Source organism: Phyllobates terribilis, unplaced genomic scaffold (assembly GCF_046119375.1).
Source record: "Phyllobates terribilis strain yellow unplaced genomic scaffold, ASM4611937v1 Scaffold_7__3_contigs__length_470593459, whole genome shotgun sequence".
NCBI lineage: Eukaryota > Metazoa > Chordata > Amphibia > Anura > Dendrobatidae > Phyllobates > Phyllobates terribilis.
The window spans coordinates 256,664,986-256,684,936 of record NW_027362767.1 but is presented as its reverse complement, the minus strand read 5'-3'; positions in this window follow the sequence as shown (position 1 = coordinate 256,684,936).

Genomic DNA, 19,951 nt, shown 5'->3' with positions numbered 1-19,951 from the left:
GAGTTCGCTGTGCAGAAAATTAGTACATTGTCTCCAGCGAGGGCTTTGAGATGGACCCCGTGAAGGTTCAGGCTGTGCAGGAATGGCCTAGGCCTATTGGTTTGAAATCTATACAGAGATTTTTGGGTTTTGCCAATTATTACAGGAAATTCATTAAGAATTTTTCTGTAATTGTTAAGCCTCTAACTGATCTCACCAGGAAAGGTGCGAATACGGTCCAGTGGACTACTGAGGCCATTGAAGCGTTTAAGTATCTCAAAGAGAGGTTCAGTTCTGAATTATGATGTTGGAAATCGGGAGTTGCTGGCTATTAAACTTGCGTTTGAACACTGGCGTCATTTTTTGGAAGGCGCTAGACTGGCTATTCAGGTGTTCACAGATCATAAGAATTTGATCCATCTGGATGCTGCCAAGCGCTTGAATGCCCGTCAAGCTAGGTGGGCACTTTTTTTTTCCTCGGTTTCATTTTTCTGTTACCTATATCCCTGGTACTAAGAATGTTAAAGCCAATGCTTTATCTCGCAGCTTCTCTCCTACGGTTGGTGCCGAGGAGGAGAGCATTTTACAGAAAGGAGTTGTGGTGGTGGCTTTGGACTCCGTTTTGGAGAATGGGATTCTGAAAGCTCAAGATGATGCCCCATCTAACACTCCCCATGGGAGGTTGTTCGCGCCTAGAATCTTTAGGAGAGATTTGTTTGTGGAGTGTCATGAGTCTCGGTTGGCAGGTCATCCAGGAATTTCAGAGACTAAGATTTATCAGTCGCAGTTTTTGGTGGCCTGGATGGCAGAAGGAAGTCATCAAGTGGGTGCGTCAGTGTACTGTGTGTGCTAGGTCAAAAAGCTTCACATACTCCTGCTGCGGGGTTGCTTTGCCCTCTGGAGGTTCCTAGTGTGCCTTGGACGCATCTCACAATGGATTTTATTACTGATCTTCCTGTGTTCGATGGTTTTAATGCCATCTGGGTGGTCGTGGACCGTTTTAGTAAGATGTGTCATTTGGTTCCATTCATTAAGTTGCCCTGCGCCAAGACACTCGTTAAAGCGTTTGTTAAGGAGATTGTCAAGCTTCATGGCGTTCCCGCGGATATTGTTTCTGATAGAGGACCTCAGTTTGTGGTTCGCTTTTGGCATGCTTTTTGTGACAGGTTGGGAGTCCATTTGTCATTTTCATCTGGGTATCATCCTGAGTCTAATGGACAGACTGAAAGAAAGAACCAGGATGTAGAACAGCTTTTGCGTTGTTTTGTGGTGGACAATCAAGAGGTGTGGTCTGAGTTTCTGCCTCTTGCAGAATTTGCTCTTAATCATACATCCTCCTCTGCTGGGTGTTCTCCTTTTTTTGTTGTACTGGGAGACATCCGTCTTGTGGTTCGTTCTCCAAATTGGGGTCTGCTGTGCCGGAGGAGGAGAATTTTTCCGATGATTTGGAGAGAGTTTGGACTAATGTACGTTGCAACCTTCAAGAGGCTAACAAGAAGTCCAAGAAGTATTTTGACAGGAAACGTAAGGAGGTTTTGTTTACTGTGGGTGACATGGTTTGGTTGTCCTCAAAGAACCTGCGGTTGAGGATTCCCTCTAAAAAACTGGGTCCTAAGTTTGTGGGACCATTTAAAGTGCTTCAGGTTTTTAACCCGTCTGCAGTTGGGTTGGATGTCCCTACTTCCTGGAAGATTAATCCTGTGTTTCATGTTTCCTTGTTGAAAAAGGCTGATGTATCATGACAACATCCGGGTCACCAGACAGCAGGAAGATATTTTGGTCACAGTGCATGACCAAAGTATCTTCTGCATCAGCAGCGCTGACAGCCTGCATAGCACAGGGATGGTGCTCCATCCCTGTGCTATACAGGCAATCAGAATAAAAAAAGTGAAAGTCCAATAGTGGTACAAAGAATAAAAGTAAAAAAAAAAGTGTCAGAAAGTGAAAAAAATAAATAAAAAAAATTTGTAAAAATATAAAAAAAATAAAAATAAAAAATAATCCACCAAAAATAAAAATATAATGTACCCATCAATAATTATTAATATGAAAAAAAAAAGGAAAAAAAAAACAATAAAAGTACACATATTTGGTATCACCGCGTCCGGAACAACCTGACCTATAAAACTGTCCCACTAGTTAACCCCTTTAGTGAACATGGTAAAAAAAAAAAAAACGAAGCAAAAAACAATGCTTTATGTTACGGATCCGGATGGTGGAACCTCTGGGCTGTGATGCAAGGAGGGACCAGAGGGGTGTAACTAAGTGCCTACCTGGACCAACCCTGGCCACACGGCGGCTTAGTTGACTCCGTGAACCAAGGAGGGACCGGGAAGGTGAACCAGGTGCCACTCTGGGACCGACCTTGTGTGAGAGCAGGCGACTCCCACGGGTCAGATGGCTGAAGCTGACAGGTACAGCAGGTGAACACGGCTGGTAGACAGACAGGTGATATGGGTATGCAAGCAGGCAGGCACGATCGGTAGACTGACAGGTGATATGGGTAGGCAAGCAGGCGGGCTTGACAGGTAGACAGGCTGGCGGGCACGGCTGATAGACCGGCTGGCGGGCGCGGCTGATAGGCAGACTGGCGGGCACTGGAACCTGAGGGCGGAGAAGAGTGTTAGCACACAAACAACAACCTTGTACAGGCACCTCCATTTTGGAGAAGGTGCTTTAAATAGTAGTCCTCTGGCAATTGGCCAGGGACTCTTTAGGACGGCGCGCGCGGCCCCTTTAAGAAGGAGGGAGCGCGCGCGCCCCAAGTACAGTGCCCGGGAGATTGCGCGAGGTGCGCGGTCCTCGGGCAGCAGCAGGGGAGCTGGAGGACGCCGGATTGGGACTGCGGCAGTGAGGGGATTGGCGTCTCTCCCCAGCAGGAGGCAGAGATGCCGACGCTACACTTTTTCATCATACCGCCAAACAAAAAATGGAATAACACGCGATCAAAACGACAAACATAAATAAACATGGTACCGCTGAAAACGTCATCTTGTCCCGCAAAAAACAAGCTGCGATATCGCTCCATCAGCCGAAAAATAAAAAAGTTATAGCTCTCAGAATAAAGCGATGCAAAAAATAACTTTTTCTATAAAATAGCTTTTATTGTGCAAAAGCGCCAAAACATAGAAAAACTATATAAACGTGGTACCGATGTAAACGTACTGACCAGAAGAATAAAGCTACCTTATCAATTTTACCACACGCGAAACAGCATAAAATAATAAAAAATCCTGAATTGTTGGTTTTTGTTTATTGTGCCTCCCAAAAATCGGAATAGAAAGCGATCAAAAAATGTCACATGCCTAAAATGGCACCAATAAAAACGTCAAATCATCCCGCAAAAAACAAGCTGTCACATGACTCTGTTGGCCGAAATATGGAAAAATTATAGCTCTCAAAATATGGCAATGCAAAAACTAGATTTTACAAAAAAAGCGTCTTTTAGTGTGTGACAGCTGTCAATCATAAAAACCCGATATTATTCTGGTATCACTGTAATCGCACTGACCCGAAGAATAAAGTCATCTAATCACTTATACCGCACGAGGAACGGCGTAAAAAATAAACTCTCGGGTTAGGGTTGTGCTAGGGTTAGGGTTGGGATTTTTTTCAAAAGTAAAAAAAGAAAAAAAATGACGATATGGCGACTAGTGTTGAGCGCAAGTGCTCGCTACTTGAGTTTGCATCAGGTGCTTGGGTATGCACTGAGTATCGCAGGTGCTCGAGTGACATGCTTGAGTCTCCGCCCCATATGCTTTGCGGCCAAAAAAACCTTGCGGTTATTGCCTGCCATGCACGAGCGATCCCCACATGTTTTTTTTGGGTGTCTAATAACCGTGAAACATGCGGGTGGGGACTCGAGCATGTCACTCGAGCACCTGCGATACATGGTGCATACCTGAGTACCCGATGCTAACTCAAGTAGCGACCACTTGCGCTCAAGACTAATGACAACTTATTCAATGTGATGACCTAATGTTATAAAATTCTGTGTCATACCTCTGGGTTCAAAATGTTCACTATACCCCTTGATAAAATCCTTGAGGGGTGTAGTTTCCAAAATGGGGTCACTTGTAGGGGGTTTCCACTATTTAGGCACATCAGGGGCTCTCAGAACGTGACATGGCGTCCACTCTCGAGTCCAGCCAATTTTGCGTTCAAAAAGTCACACAGTGCTCCTTCCCTTCTGAACTCTGCCGTGCGCCCAAACAGTGTATTTTCCCCACATATGGGGTATTGGCATACTCGGGAGAAATAGCACATAAGTTTTTGGGGTCCATTTTCTCCTCTTACCCTTGTGAAAATAAAAAAATTGGGGCTAAAACATCATTTTTGTGGAAAAAGTTTGATTATTTTATTTTCTCAGTTCAATGTTATAAACTTCTGTGAAGCACCTGGGGGTTCAAGGTGCTCACCACACATCTAGATAAGTTCCCTGAGGGGTCTAGTTTCCAAAATGGTGTCAGTTGTGGGGGGTTTCTACTGTTTAGGCACCTCAGGGGCTCTCCAAACGCAACATGGCGTCCGCTAATTATTCAAGCAAATTTTCCATTCAAAAAGTCAAATGGCGCTCCTTCCCTTCCGAACCCTGCCGTGCGCCCAAACAGTGGTTTCCCCCCACAAATAGGGTATCTGCTTACTAAGGAGAAATTGCACAACAAACTGCATGGTGCAATTTCTCCTGTTACCCTTATGAAAATGCTAAATTGTGGGCTGAAAAACATTTTTGTGGGAAAAATGTGAACATTTTATTTTTACGGCTCAATGTTATAAACTTCTGTGAAGCATTTGGGGGTTCAAGGTGCTCACCACACATCTAGATAAGTTCCCTGAGGGGTCTAGTTTCCAAGATGGTGTCACTTGTGGGGGGTTTCCACTGTTTAGGCACATCAGGGGCTTTCCAAACGCAACATGGCGTCCGCTAATTATTCAAGCAAATTTTACATTCAAAAAGTCGAATGACGCTCCTTCCCTTCCGAACCCTGCCGTGCGCCCCCAAAACAGTGGTTTTCTCCCACATATGGGGTATCTGTGTGCTCAGGGGAAATTGCACAACAAACTTTGGGGTCCATTTTTTCCGGTTACCCCTGCGAAAATAAAAAAAATTAGGTCTAAAGTAACATTTTTGTGAAAAAAAGTTAAATGTTAATTTTTTTATTCCACATTCCAAAAATTCCTGCAAAGCACCTGAAGGGTTAATAAAGTTCTTGAATGTGGTTTTGAGCACCTTGAGGGGTGCAGTTTTTAGAATGGTGTCACTTTTGGGTATTTTCTGTCATAAAGACCCCTCAAAGTGACCTCAAATGTGATGTGGTCCCTAAAAAAATGGTTTTGTAAATTTTGTTGGAAAAATGAGAAATCGCTGGTCAACTTTTAACCCTTATAGCTCCCTAATAAAGAATTTTGGTTCCAAAATTGTGCTGATGTAAAGTAGACATGTGGGAAATGTTATTTATTAACTATTTTGTGTGACATATCTTTCAGATTTAAGGGCATAAAAATTCCAATTTTGAAAATTGCTACATTTTCAAAATTTTCGCCAAATTTCTGTTTTATTCACAAATAAACACAAGTGATATCGAAGAAATTTTACCACAATTATGAAGTACAAGATGTCACGAAAAAACAGTCTCATAATCAGGGGGATCCGTTGAAGCGTTCCAGAGTAATTACCTCAAAGTGACAGTGGTCAGAATTGTAAAAATTGGCCCGGTCATTAACGTGCAAACCACCTTGGGTTGTAAAGGGGTTAATTCGTGCACATTCATAAAATAAACTATTGTAGATGGTATACAGAATACAGCAGTGTAAACAAAGCCTTACAGACATCTATCCATCATCCATGTATCTAATTGCAAAAAAAGAACTACAGTGAATTCCAATAAAATCTACAGAAAAAAAAATAAAAATGTGAATTACTTAATTTAACAAATGACACTTATTTTTTTCTTGGGAAGTAATCACTAAAGTAAATAAAAATGGTAATTGTCTTGTTACACTAATAGAAATCAGTCCTAGAATGTGATTATTATTTTTATGATTTCTAGAGTGATTTCCTCTCTAGATGAAATGAGTGTAATTAAGAGTTTATTAATAATTACATTTCCTTTATTTTTTTATTCCCAGAGAACCCTTCTAAACCTAACATTTATCGGAGTGTATTGAACTGTTGTAGATTCCTCACAATCGACTGCTTGTGGCCAAGGATCAAATCTAATCACTATTATATGAAGGTGTACGGCACTCCTCCAGTAGGTGGTGCTCGAGTATGGTCCTAAGCCGTGATCAGCATTATAAAGAGCAGTGCAGTTGTATACGTTTTGGAAAGATATTTGAAATGTATTTATAGCAGTCCATCAATTGTTAAAGCTTTTTTTTCTACTTTTAAAAATGTGATCCCCAAACAATTGCAGTCATGTAAAATCACAAAGATAGATAGTACTTGTAATCACAGGCCCGTTGGCCAACGCATCAACAGCTCCAGTAGTTCTGGAGCACAGTCCATACAGCCCTGACCTGGCTCGAATCTTCGGGTTGTCCGTTTCCTCCCCTCCCCCTTTTGTGAACAACAGTCCCTTTAAGTTGCACAGTCCCTCAATCCAGCATGGGGGGAATACACAACCAGCCAGGCGTAAAACAACTGGGAGGGGGGAAAACATAAACCTTCGGCCATCCTGGCCTACAACCGGTCAGTTCTGGGCCTCCTGTCCTCAGGAACACGGGACAGTTCCTTTAGTGGTTCTTTTTCAGTGTAACAGGCATAACTGAACCTTCAGTGCCATATTCTTATTCTCGGCCTCCATTTTGGATTTTGCGGCCTCCTCACACCAATGTCTCCCTTACTCCAGCCTGCCCGACATAGGTGGTTGAGTGGGGGCCCTGGGAAACGATCATGGTGGCCGGAGCACTGGCCGGCTAAGTCAGGGCCGGACACTTGGTACTGGCAGTGGAGGATGCGCTGCTGGACCCTAATTCCCCGCTGTTTGTTTGAGTCCGCTCAGTGATGCCACAGAGCACAGTACTGGGAGGCGTCGGAGCCCTGGTTGCGAGCTCCACCAGACGCAGCTGAGTGGCCGCCTGGGGATTCAACCCTTTCTGGCCGTGTTGTCGGAGGATCTTCTTTCCGGTGTACACACTGTTTACTGTGAGGATTTTCTGGTGTCAGTGCCGGGAACGGTGGTCATGTGACAGCAAACATATGATATGCATACTCCCGGCCACAATCCGAATAGATGGACACGGCCTCGCTCAACTTACTTGCATAGTCGGATTGTGGCCGGAAGTATGCAAATCACGTAATGCAGTCACATAACTGCCGTTTCCAACGCTGACACCAGAGAGTCCTCACAGCAAGCAGTGCATGATGTGTGGATTCACAAGCCTGCAGTCACTTAGAGTCACAGAGTGACGGCAGATTTGTAGTTTTAGACCAGAAAACCCCTTTAACACTGTAGCCGATAATGGGAAACTGATTATCGATCCATCTAAACAGGCTGTCAATCACCCGATGCACAACCAAAACTTTCATTCGTTGGGCAAAATAAATTTTAAGTTTACTGAAAGGGAGTCTGTCACCCCAGAAGGACAATTAGACTGCATAAAGATTGATACAGGGGACTTAGCCCCTACTAAAATAATACCAGGCATATACAGTGTAGCGTAATATTTGCAGAAAAACGACATGTAATATGCAAATGCACCAACTAAGCCTTGATGCACTGTTATGACCTAACATTTGAAAAATTAAAGCGAACTTGTCACCAGGTTTTCCCTATATAAAGTACAGCCAGCACCTATAACCCCTCTGATACAGCATACTAGAATGCTGTATATATGTCCTCAATCCCCTATGCAAGGCACCGCTCTGTCTGTGGATATAATAAAAGCTATTTTTTGTGCCTTGCAAAGGGGATTGGGGACATATAGACAGCATACCAGATTACTGTAATAGAGGGCTTATAGGCACTGGCCGTACCTTATATGGGGAAAACCTGGTGACAGGTTGCCTTTAAAGTCAGTCCCTTGTCTTGATAGTGATCTGTTGGTAAAAGGGAGCACAGTCTAACATTAGTTCACCAGTCTGCGCTTGCGCACCCACACTGGAGAAGCACAGCAGCACGCTCCAAATGTCAGTGCGGGTATGCATACTATGTGGCTGCTTTCTGATGTCTGGATCCTGTCTGTCTGCGGTTCCCACTCGGTGCACCTGGAAGTAGCGAGCGAGCGGCTTCAGTGAGGAGGGGACAAGGCGTTGAAGTGAGCAGACAGCACATCACAACGCCCTTCCTCCTCATTGAGTCTGCAGCCTAAGGCTGCGTGCCCACTATGCGTTTTTCAAGCGTTTTTGCCACGGAATTTCCGCAGCGAAAACGCTTAAAAAACGCTTGGTAATACGTGCCCCATGGTCCCCAATGATAATCCGCATGTGCTGTGCACATGCTGCGGAAATTTCCGCTGCGGATTATCATTGCGGAAAAATACGCAGCATGTCCATTAATTTTGTGGACACGCAGCGTAATTGCCGCCATTGACTTGCATTGAATCGCTTAATATCTGTGTCAGTACATTTGTACACATGGATATTATGCGTTTCTATGTGCGGATGGTACCCGGGTTTGGAGAAGATGAGACTCTCCTCTGGACCCGGGTACCATAGAACCTGTTAAAAAAAAAGAATTTAAAATAAAAAATAAAGATTATACTTACCTTCTGATGTCCTCCCGGTGTTTTCTCCCCTCCGTCTGGTCAGCTGTATGGGTTGCGGTGTTGTGAAGGACCTGCCATGACATCATTGAGTCATGTGACCTGACACACGACTCAATGATGTCACCGCAGGTCCTTCACAACACCACGAGCCGCCCAATACACCAGACGGAGCGGAGAAAACACCGGGAGGACATCGGAAGGTGAGTATAATCTTTATTTATTTATTTTTTTTACCATTCTTATTCTTTTTTTTTTAACTAACTTGGTCACACTACTATAAATCCATGCTGGTTGCATGGATTTATATAGTGTGAACAAGTTGTCAAGCACTTTTCCAAGTGATGCTAAAATCGCTTGGAAAAGCTTTTATTAACCCGCATGCAGAAATGCATGCAAAAACGCTTGACAAACGCTTCTACCTGGCGGAAAAATTTCCTGCCAGGGAGAAGAGGAAAAAATATGCAGCATTTCTGCATCGTGGGCACATAGCCTCAAGCAGGCAGCAACCAAGCATCAGAACGCACCTGGAGTCTCATTGTGTGCGCGGTCACATTGACACATGGAGTGCTACTGTGCTCCTCTAGTGTCAGGATACAAGCACAGAAATGCAAAGTTATTTTAGAGAGCACATACTCTCACCAAAGGATCTCTGTCAATTATAACAAAGGAATGGCTTTAATATGCAAATATGAGGGTGTAACGGCGCACCAAGGCATAGGCCACGCCTAGGGTGCATAGATATGCCCCCATTTGCATATAAAACAATAAAATATTAAGCCAAGTTAAAACTGTATATTCCTGGGCTATGTCCCCTATTTAAATGCGTATGCAGAATTGGTATTTTGGGGGTGAAAGACTCCTTATATATATCATTGTTCTCAGCAACACATTGTCCTGTGTACACATGTGCTGCTGAGAGCAATGCTTTTCTATGTGCACAGGACACTCATGTTAACCATCGTTCTGTGCACATGATAGTGAGGCCAGATCCTTTAAACAGGTTATTAAGCAGCTGCTGATCAGCTTCATATAACAGCAGTGTATGTACATGCACCTTAGATCTAAATACCTAACTACATGATGACTTCTCACAGCCACAGCGCGTCTCTGCAGGCTTCCTTCTTCTCCAGTCTTCTGCAGAACATCTGTGAGTCCTTTTAAATTCCAGATGATTGGAATTTTTAATAAAAGGAACTTCTGATCCTTCCGACTACGCCAAATTACAGGTGCATCTCATTAAATTAGAATATCATCAAAAAGTTAATTTATTTCAGTTCTTCAATACAAAAAGTGAAATTCATATATTATAGAAGAAGCCTTTGCAGGTGTTTTTTGTTAATTATTCTAATTTACTGAGATAATGACTTTTGTGTTTTTATTGGCTGTAAGCCATAATCATCAACATTAACAGAAATAAACACTTGAAATAGATCACTGTGTTTGTAATGACTCTATATAATATATGAGTTTCACTTTTTGTATTGAAGAACTGAAATAAATTAACTTTTTGATGATATTCTAATTTAGTGAGGCGCACCTGTATGTTTTGACAAGTTTTTAACACTAAGGTTCGGATACGGCTTTAAAGAAGGTGACCACTTGCGATATAACGCAATTTTATTTATAATAGTTAATTTAATAGATAAAATACACAATGAAAGGAATAGTATGATATTATGATGCTGCGTACACTTTTGTATATGTTAACATTAGTGATGAGCGAGCATGCTCGTCACTGCTCGGTACTCGCCTGAGCATCTCACTGCTGGAGATGCTCGGCGCTCCTCGAGTATTTCCGAGATGCTCGGGCGGGAGCTCGGGTCCCCTCCCGACATGTTTGGCGCTCTTTACAGAGCCAATGAACATGCAGGGATTGCCTGCCACTCACTGTAATGCTGTAGCCATGTTGGTTGTGTCATTACAGTGATTGGCTTGCCGCATAGCGTCATCAGGTCTATATAAGACCCAGTGACCCTATACTCGTCACAGTGTACCCCGGAAACACGCAGAGTAGGGAGAGCTGCTGATGAGTAAGGGAGAGATTTGCTTGTTTATTAATTAGTAAAGGTATTCCACAACATATATATATGTATATATCCATCTGAACTAACAGTCCTTCTGATATTACTGGTGATAGCAGAAGTTAGGCAGCGTTTGTGGCAGTGTATACAGCACAATAGGGTCCATTGTAAGTTCTGTGCACATTCTGTCTGCTGCTGCTGTTACATATCTACATAGCCCTAGATATCAGGGCTATTTTCTTTTGCTCTTAATCCTGATTATTTGCTTAAAAAAGCAATACAGTACTCCATTTTACTGCTCCATTTGCTTGTTAGCAGAATACAGGCAGATTTTTTTTATATTATTCGCATTACTGTACTGTGTAAGCAGAGAAACTTTTACATCACATCACACGTGATCGCATATTACTGCGGTAATAATCGTGACATTTTTTGGAGCGTGCCAAACATTCCACTTCATTTAAAGTCAGCCATCTGTGTTTTATTGAACCTATTCACACTTGGATGCTGACCAATACTATACTACAAGGCCACAGTCTAACACTGTGGTCGTCACACGTGATCACATATTACTGCGGTAATAATACAGACATTTTGTGGAGGTGCCAAATATTCCACTCCATTTAAAGTTAGCCATCTGTGTTTTATTAAACCTATTCACACTTGGTTGCTGACCAATACTATATTACAAGGCCATCACCTAAAACCGTGGTCGTCACGTGACAGCATATTACTGTGGCAATAATTCAGACATTCTGTGGAGCGTGCCAAATATTCCACTCCATTTAAATTGGTAAATGTGCGTGGCAAGGGACATGGGGAAGGGAAGTGGTGGTGGTGCATGCAGAGGCCGAGGCCGTGAGCAAGATAATACTGTGCCTGCTGAGGGAGCACAACAAACACCCACATAATCTCGAACTACCTTTCTGTCGCAATTACTAGGTGGCCGCGGAACACCACTCAGTCAGAGCAGTGTTAAAATGTTATTGGTTGGATAGCAGATAATGCTTCCAGTCACTTTGCCACCACCACCACCACCTTGTCTTCCACACAGTCAAGTCTCAGTAGCTGTGAGTCTGAACCACATATTCCTCACCCTGATCCTCCTTCCTCCCACTATGCCGAGTGCACAGAGACAAGTGATCCCACACTTGGGACACTCCGAAGAGATGTTCACTTTTCCATTTATAGATTCGGGCCTCTCACTCGGCCAGCTTCAAGCGGGGCAAGAGGAGATCACATGTAGCCATGCCCAAATATTTGAGCAGCCACAGTCACACAAAGGCGACGGTGGGAAAGTGCAATTACTGTCGCAAGAGGTAGATGATGATGAAACACAATTGCCATTAAGTCAGGAGAGGGACCAAGGTGCGGAAGTGGAAGACGAGGTGGTGGATGATGAAGTTACTGATCCAACCTGGCAAGGTGACATGCAGAGGGAGGACAGCAGAACACAGGGGTAGGGAGGCATAGCACCACAACAGGCAGGAACAAGTAGTGTGGTGGCCACAGACACAAGCCGGGCAACAGTTCCCCAGAACACCAACACGACGGAAGTTGCCAGAACAACTGTTAGGTCTTCCCAAGTCTGGTTGTTTTTTAAAGACTGTCCAGACAACCCCAAAAAGGCCATTTGCAACATCTTCCAGGCCAGCATCAACAGGGGCAGCAAAACTACCAGCCTGACCACCACCAGCATGCTCAGGCACATGACAGCAAAGCACCCGACTAGGTGGGCCGAACGCCAGGGTCCAGAAACATTGCCTGCGGGTGACACCACTGCTTGATCCGCTGTTGTGCGTGCAAGCCAATCTCCTATCCATGGCGCATGCGAAGATGCATCCTGGCCTGCACCTGTTGTTGCACACTCGCCACTACCACCATCAGCAACCACGTCCATGTCCTTGTCGCAGCCAACGCCCCACAGGCCACATTACTAAACTCACACATTTCTCGAATGCTTGTGCTTGAAATGTTGCCTTTTAGGCTCGTGGAGATGGAAGCTTTCCGCAACCTGATGGCGGCGGCCGTCCCTCGGTAGTTGGTCCCCATCCGCCACTATTTCTCCCGGTGTGCCGTCCCCGCATTACACAAGCACGTGTCCCAGAACATTAGCTGTGCCCTCAACAATGCAGTTACTGGGAAGGTCCACCTAACCACGAACACGTGGACAAGTGCTTGTGGGCAGGGACGGTACATCTCGCTGACGGCACACTGGGTTAATATAGTGGAAGCCGGGACCTAGTCGGACCTTGGGATGGAACACATCCTCCCGACACCGAGGATTGCGGGCCCTGGGTTAATCAGGGTTGCTCCCACATTCTACAGCTCCTGCACCTCTTCCTCCTCTTCAGCCTCCATCTCCGAAATGACCACATCATTTGGAAGCTGGAAGCACTGCAGTACTGCCTCGGCCAAGCGGCAACAGGCACTGCTGAAGCTAATATGCTTAGGGGACAAACCGCACACCTCTGAAGAGTTGTTGACAGGTGTAACAGAGCAGGCAGATCTGTGGCTGTCATCACTGAACCTACAGCGAGGCATGGTCGTGTGTGACAATGGCCGGAACCTGGTGGCGGCTCTGAATCTAGGCACACGTACCATGTCTGGCCCATGTGCTCAACCTAGTGGTTCAGTGGTTTCTCAAAACCTACCCAGATCTGCCTGATCTGCTTGTCAAAGTACGCCATGTGTCTGTCCATTTCAGAAAGTCACCTACAGCTTCCGCCGCCCTCACCATGCTGCAGTAGCGTTTGCAGCTTCCAGCTCACTGACTGGTGTGCGATGTCACCACGCATTGGAACTCAACGTTGCATATGTTGGGAAGGATTTGGGAGCAGCAGAGGGCAGTTGTTGAGTACCAGCTTCAACATGCCCGTCGGCATTCAGGTCAGCCTCCGCACATAAGAACTGAGGAGTGGGCATGGATGTCAGACATCTGTGTCATCCTCCAAAACTTTGAGGACTCCACCAAGATGGTGAGCGGCGATGACGCCATAATTAGCATCACCATGCCGCTTCTCTGTCTTCTGAAACGCTCGCTGTTCACAATTAAAGAGGAGGCATTGCAGGCGCAGCACGATGAGATGGAGCAAGGAACCATACAGGGTGATGCCACACAGCCCAGCCTCATCTCATCCCAAGGCGGATAGGGTGCTAATGGGGAGGAGGAGGAAGAGGATGAGGAGGAACAGAAGTTGGTTTCCTGCGCTACAGACGGTACTACCCACACCACATTCATACTGTCTGTTCAGAGTGGATGGCCTGAGGAAAGGAAGAATGAGGAGGAGGAAAGCATGGACAGTCGTCCTCTTGTTCAGGACAGAGAAGACTTAGCTGTTGGCAGTCAGGCACACATGGCTGACCTTATGTTCCGTTGCCTTTCCCATGACTCTCGTGTTGTACGCATTTTGGCTGACAGTAATTACTGGCTGGTCACATTTCTAGACCCACGCTACAAGGAGAATTTTATATATCTCCTTCCAGTGGTGGAAAGGTCTAGCAAAATGTTGCAGTACCAGAAGGCCCTTGTTGCGGAAATATTAAAAAAAATTCCCATCTGAAAACGCTGGCAGCAGAGGTCACAATTCCTTGGATAACCAAGGAGTACATATGCAACAGGTAGAAAAATGAATAGTAGCACTCACCAAGTCCTTTGGCTAAAAAGTCCTTTATTTCACAGTATTCTGGACAATCAGGTGCAGCGGTCTATCTGAGGTGCAGGGCAGACATGCGGGGAGACGAGAGGACGATGGCAGTTTCGGGTCTTACAAACGCTTCTACGGGTCTAAACTATCCAAGAACCAAGTAGTACAGGTGAGAGATACAAATACAACGCAGCAGAGGCAGGGGAACACAGTCAAAGGTGTGGTCAGTTTTCTCAGACCCTCCCAACGCCCAGGTCCTGATGCGTGGGGTATTCTGACAAGGAGGGAAAAGTTTGTGAAGATGATGAAGGGGTACCTTGCCGACCATACCAACGTCCTCCATGATTCCTTTGTGCCTTATAATTATTGGGTATCCAAGCTGGACACGTGGCAAGAACTGGCTATCTACGCCTTGGAAGTCCTGGCCTGCCCTGCCGCTAGCGTTTTGTCAAAGCAGTTTTTTAGTGCCGCCGGGGGCATTATAACTGATAGGCGCATTCGCCTGTCAACTGAAAATGCTGACAGGCTGACTCTTATAAAAATGAACAAGGGCTGGATTGGGCCAGACTTCGCAACACCACCGGATGATAGCAGCGGAACATAAAGTCAAATCCAGTGGCTTTTTTCGGGAGGTCTATTCCCATGCACCTCTTCACACCCAGACAAGGGTATATGTGGCACCCCAGGGGTCTGGTTTTCCACAGTAATGTAATGTTATGTCTGAGAGCAGGTGGGAGGTCCTTTGGTCAGGGATCCTGTGCATGCCACACCTCCTGCCCAGTCTTGGGAGGGGAAGAACTTCCCCTGTATAAACCCGGGGCTGAGGCAGGGTGAGTCAGACAAGTGGAGTAGAGACAAGAAGCAGCATAGGAAACAGCAGAGTTACAAGGAGTCAGGGGCTGGCAGCTGCAGAGCTCGCCCTGACTAAGAAGACTTCTTTCCGGACCCGGAGTCCGAGGCTGTGGGGACTAACTCCTACCCAGCAGCAGAATCCGTCAGGCAGGGGATTTCAGGTCCTCTGGCCCAGAAGCCCGAAGGCACGGTCACACGCGTGGGACCAGCACCGCCATCGTGGAGCGGAAGCCATTAGAAGGCCCCGAGTCACCGGCCATACGGGTGAGCACCACACGGTACACTCAGGGACGTGGGCTACTTACATCAGCTTCTAGCAAGGTAGCCAGAAGAGTACAGTCAGTTTGGGAGGCCTACAACTACGCCTGGCCAGGGGAGATCCCATCTGCTCAAGGACTGACCAGGCCCCGTTCGCTAGCAAGTACTCCGGGAGGGTCTATCGTTGTTACCAGTAAAGACCCTGAACTACACCGTACCGTCTCTGAGTGGTTCCTGCTACCCCCATCATCCACGTCGGCTGCCCTGAGGCCATACCCCTCCCGTTGGGGGTTATACTATCACGCTGCATAATCCTACCATCGGCCTCAGCGGTCTGCCCCGCAGCAGCAGCTCCCTGGCTGCACTCAACGGGTGGCGTAGTCATCAACTATTTACTACTAATAGACTGCCGTCCAGTTTGACTCCCTGCGCACGGACCGGGTCACCGCCACGAGACTACAACCCTCCACGGATCCGGCTCCGGGTAAGTTCCCGCCTGCGCACCGCAGTGCGACACAGGCCCAGGGGCGCGTCATATACACTTCCTGATTTTAGCTATTTTCTGTTGTCCTCCTCCTCCTCCTCATCCTCTACCACCATATCACCAGGGTGATCGTGATGTAACACCTGTATAATTTTTTTTCAAGGGTGTTTATGATGCCTGTTGGAATTTTTTTTTAGAGCTCTACCTCTAACATTCTGTATGATATACAGTATGTTCATGCATAACCCCCAGGGATAAATGTTTTTAAGCCCATGCACTTAGTTCATGGGCATTACCAGTATAGGAGACCTATTCCTTAACAATGGTAACAATTTTTTTAATGAGGACCTCCTCTACGTCTCTTCAAAGGGGTATTGGAGTGCGTCCAATTTTTTGCCAGCCCTTGAAGTCACTGGATATGCAATACCAGTATAGGAGACCCACGCCTTTATAATGGGAACATTTTTTTTACTGAGGCCCTCCTCTATGTCTCTTCAAAGGGGTATTGGGGTTTTTCCAAAATTTAGGCAGCCGTTGCAGTCACTGCATACGCTATAACTGTATAACTGTATAAATTAGAAGAACCGGATCTTCTAATTTATATTCTTCAGATGACAGCGCAGATTTTCCTCCTCTCCTGCATCAAGATAATATACAGCCTAAGCCCTCCTCACATCAGACTTCAAAAAACTCAAGAGAAGGGCAGGAAGAAAACATCGCTGCAAAAAGATATCCACAGAGAAACAAAAATCGCTATTAAGCTGCTCAAAACTGGAACCTTTCTAGCTATATTCTGAAGATCAGATTTCACTTCTTTCTAAAGGCTTGGGTTTTGCTCCAGATACCAAATTTGACATTTTTAAAACCCTGCTGGACGTAAATAAATTCGCGAGGAACTTAACTTTAAAATGTCACTTTTTGAATGACACTCTCTCCCCAGAAAGACCTTTTCAATGTGACCAGGACTCCAGATCTACACCGTGTCTGTCTAACGATATTTTTTCATTTCAGGAATTATTACATCTCACAGATCTTTCGCAATTTAGAGGTGGAGTTGATTGTTCCATCTAGTACTCGTAATGATACATTTGTACAGCATAACCCCTTCTTTTATCCAGTAGAGTCAAGACCACAAGTATTGGATCTCTTCCAAGAACGCATAGAGGAAGAATTGGTTAAATTGGACTATTCTAGTCATCATTTAATTTCTAACCTTACTATAGGGGAAAAGTTGGCTTTAGACAATCTTACCAAGAATAAAGATCTAATGATCAAGAATGCAGACAAGGGAGGTGGGATAGTTGTCCTTAATACCTCCTTATACCTCCAAGAAAATCAAAAGGTTCTTAATGATGATAATTCTTATATCAAACTTAGGAGGGATCCTACTTCAGCCTTCCAACAAGAATTGAGCAAATAATTAAGTGAAGGTATATATTTAGGCGCAATAGACACCAAACTTTCTGAATATCTTTACGTGGAAAATCCGATAATCCCTATTTACCATGCTCTTCCGAAAGTCCATAAGGGGGTCTTTCCCCCACCTATTAGGCCAATTATATCAGGCATAGGTTCAATGTTGGAAAGGCTGGGAAAATGGGTAGATCATTATCTACAGCCTCTTATTAGTTTTATCCCCGGTCACATCAAGGATACCAAATCAATTCTCAATGCGCTTTCTAATCAATCATGGAAATCCCAATATAGATGGCTTAGCTGTGATATTGTCAGTTGATATCCTTCAATTCCACATAATATAGCGACCAAATGCTTAGAAATTTTTCTATATAAATACAGTACATATTCGATTGCTATTCAACAATTTATTACTATGGCTGTCACTTTTCAGTTAAACCATAATTATTTTACTTTTGATAAATTATTTTATCTACAAAAGCAAGGTGTGAGCATGGAGGGGAAGTTCTCCCCCTCTTTAGCTAATATAGTAGTGGCCATATGGGAAGAAGAATATATTTTAACTGATAGCAATTGTTTTTCAGAGCAAATATTTTTTTATGGACGCTACATAGACGATACAATACTGATTTGGAATGGAGGGGAAACAGAAATAAATAATTTTATGTCTTACATCAATGACAACAATTATAACTTAAAATTCACTCATTTCTCTGCTGAAACAATTAATTTTTTGGATATAACCCTGAGAGGTGATAATTACTACAACAAGGTTTTTACAATGACCTATAGAAAACCTTCAGAATCTAACTATTTTGGAAGCACATTCCTGTCATCCCATGCAGACAATTAAAAACATCCCCATCGGGGAACTGGTCAGGATGAAGAGAAACTGCACTGTGGCGCCCCTGAGGGTTCAGTCGCCACAGAGATACTGCACCTCACCCGGAGGTGTGGTGTCTCCTTCTCTCAGGTAAGGAGGGAGTGCTGCCCGGAACCCCAACACCCACATTCAACACTACACTGCTCCAGGCCGGCTGGAAGGGCAAGATGCAATGTGTTTTCCTGCTGAGTCCTGTCCCTGGCTGGAGTGGGGGGAACCAAAGGTAGGGGGAACCAGTAGTGGGTGTGGGTGGAGGAAGTAGTTAGAGGGAGCACTTGGAGAAGGAGGTATATATAGGGAAGCCATCTTTGAGAGTGTGTTCAGTCAGAGGAGGAGAGTGAGAGGAGCAGAGGTTAACCCCATAGCGCTCAATGACGGACACTGCAGGGCATGAGCGGGTGCAAGTTCCTGCTCCTTGCCGTGCAGTGTCCGTCATAGCTTTTGTGTAAACACTCTGTGCCAGTTGAGTGCCGACAGCTGTCCGTGACAGCTGAGCGGCACGAGAAGGGGTGCAGGGACCCATGCCGTCAGCCCCTGCACCCATATTGCTGCAATTGGTCAGTCAATGTGACTGACCGATCACAGCATGATGGAGCAGGAGACGCTGAAATTTCAGCGTCTGCTGCTCTTTCAGTGCCAGAGCTCAGCGCTGCCAGTGGCTGAGCTGCGGAACTAAACAGCCAGGAGCGATGTCAGCGCCGCCCATGGCTGTTAACCCTCTGAGCACTGCAATCGAGCGCGATCGCAGTGTTCAGGAGGCAGGCAGAGGGCTGGGAGCTCCCTCGGCCTTCAGGTCGGCGCCCCTGTGACGTCATCGCAGGGCCCCGACCGTTGCCATGGTGACCAGGGGTCGTCATGATGACCCCCAGGTCAACAAGTTACGGAAAGCTTCTGAGACCAATGCACAGCATGGTCTCAGGAGCTTTCAATATAGGTATAATGTATTGCAATGCTAGTGCACTGCAATACATTATACATATGAAAAAAGTGAAAGTTCCATAGTTGGAATAAGTAAAAAAAAAAAATTGTAAAAATCTAAAAAAAAAAAAATGTAAAAAAAAAATAAAAATATTACACTAATAAATACAGATTTATAGGTAAAAAAAACTAAAAATAAACAAAAAAGCACACATATTTGGTATCACCGCGTCCAGAACGACTCGATCTATAAACGTGTCACACTAGTTAACACTTTCAGTGAACAGCGTAAAAAAAAAACATGAGAAACTATGACTTTTCAGAAAAAAGTGGAATAAAACGCGATCAAAAAGACGGATGAAAATAAAAATGGTACTGCTGAAAACGTCATCTTGTCCCACAAAAGTCAAGCCGCCATACAGCTCCATCAGCCAAAAAATTAATAAGTTACAGCGCTCAGAATAAAGCGATGCAAAGATAATTATTTTTTCTATAAAAGTTTTATTATGTAAAAGGGCAAAAACATTAAAAAAAATACATAAATGTGTAAACCAGGGGTCCTTAAACTACGGCCCGCGGGCCACATGCGGCCCGAGGAGGATTTTTATCCGGCCCGCCAGGCTGTGGGCGGAGGAGAGCGGTGTCAGCGCCCGCTCCCTCCCGCTTGCTCAGGGCCCCGGCAGCCGGATACTTACTTCTCCCTGTGCCTCTGCAGATCCGCTGTCTTCCTGCTGTGCGCTCCCTGTGACATCTCAGGTCAGAGGGTGCGGTGACGTCTTTCCAC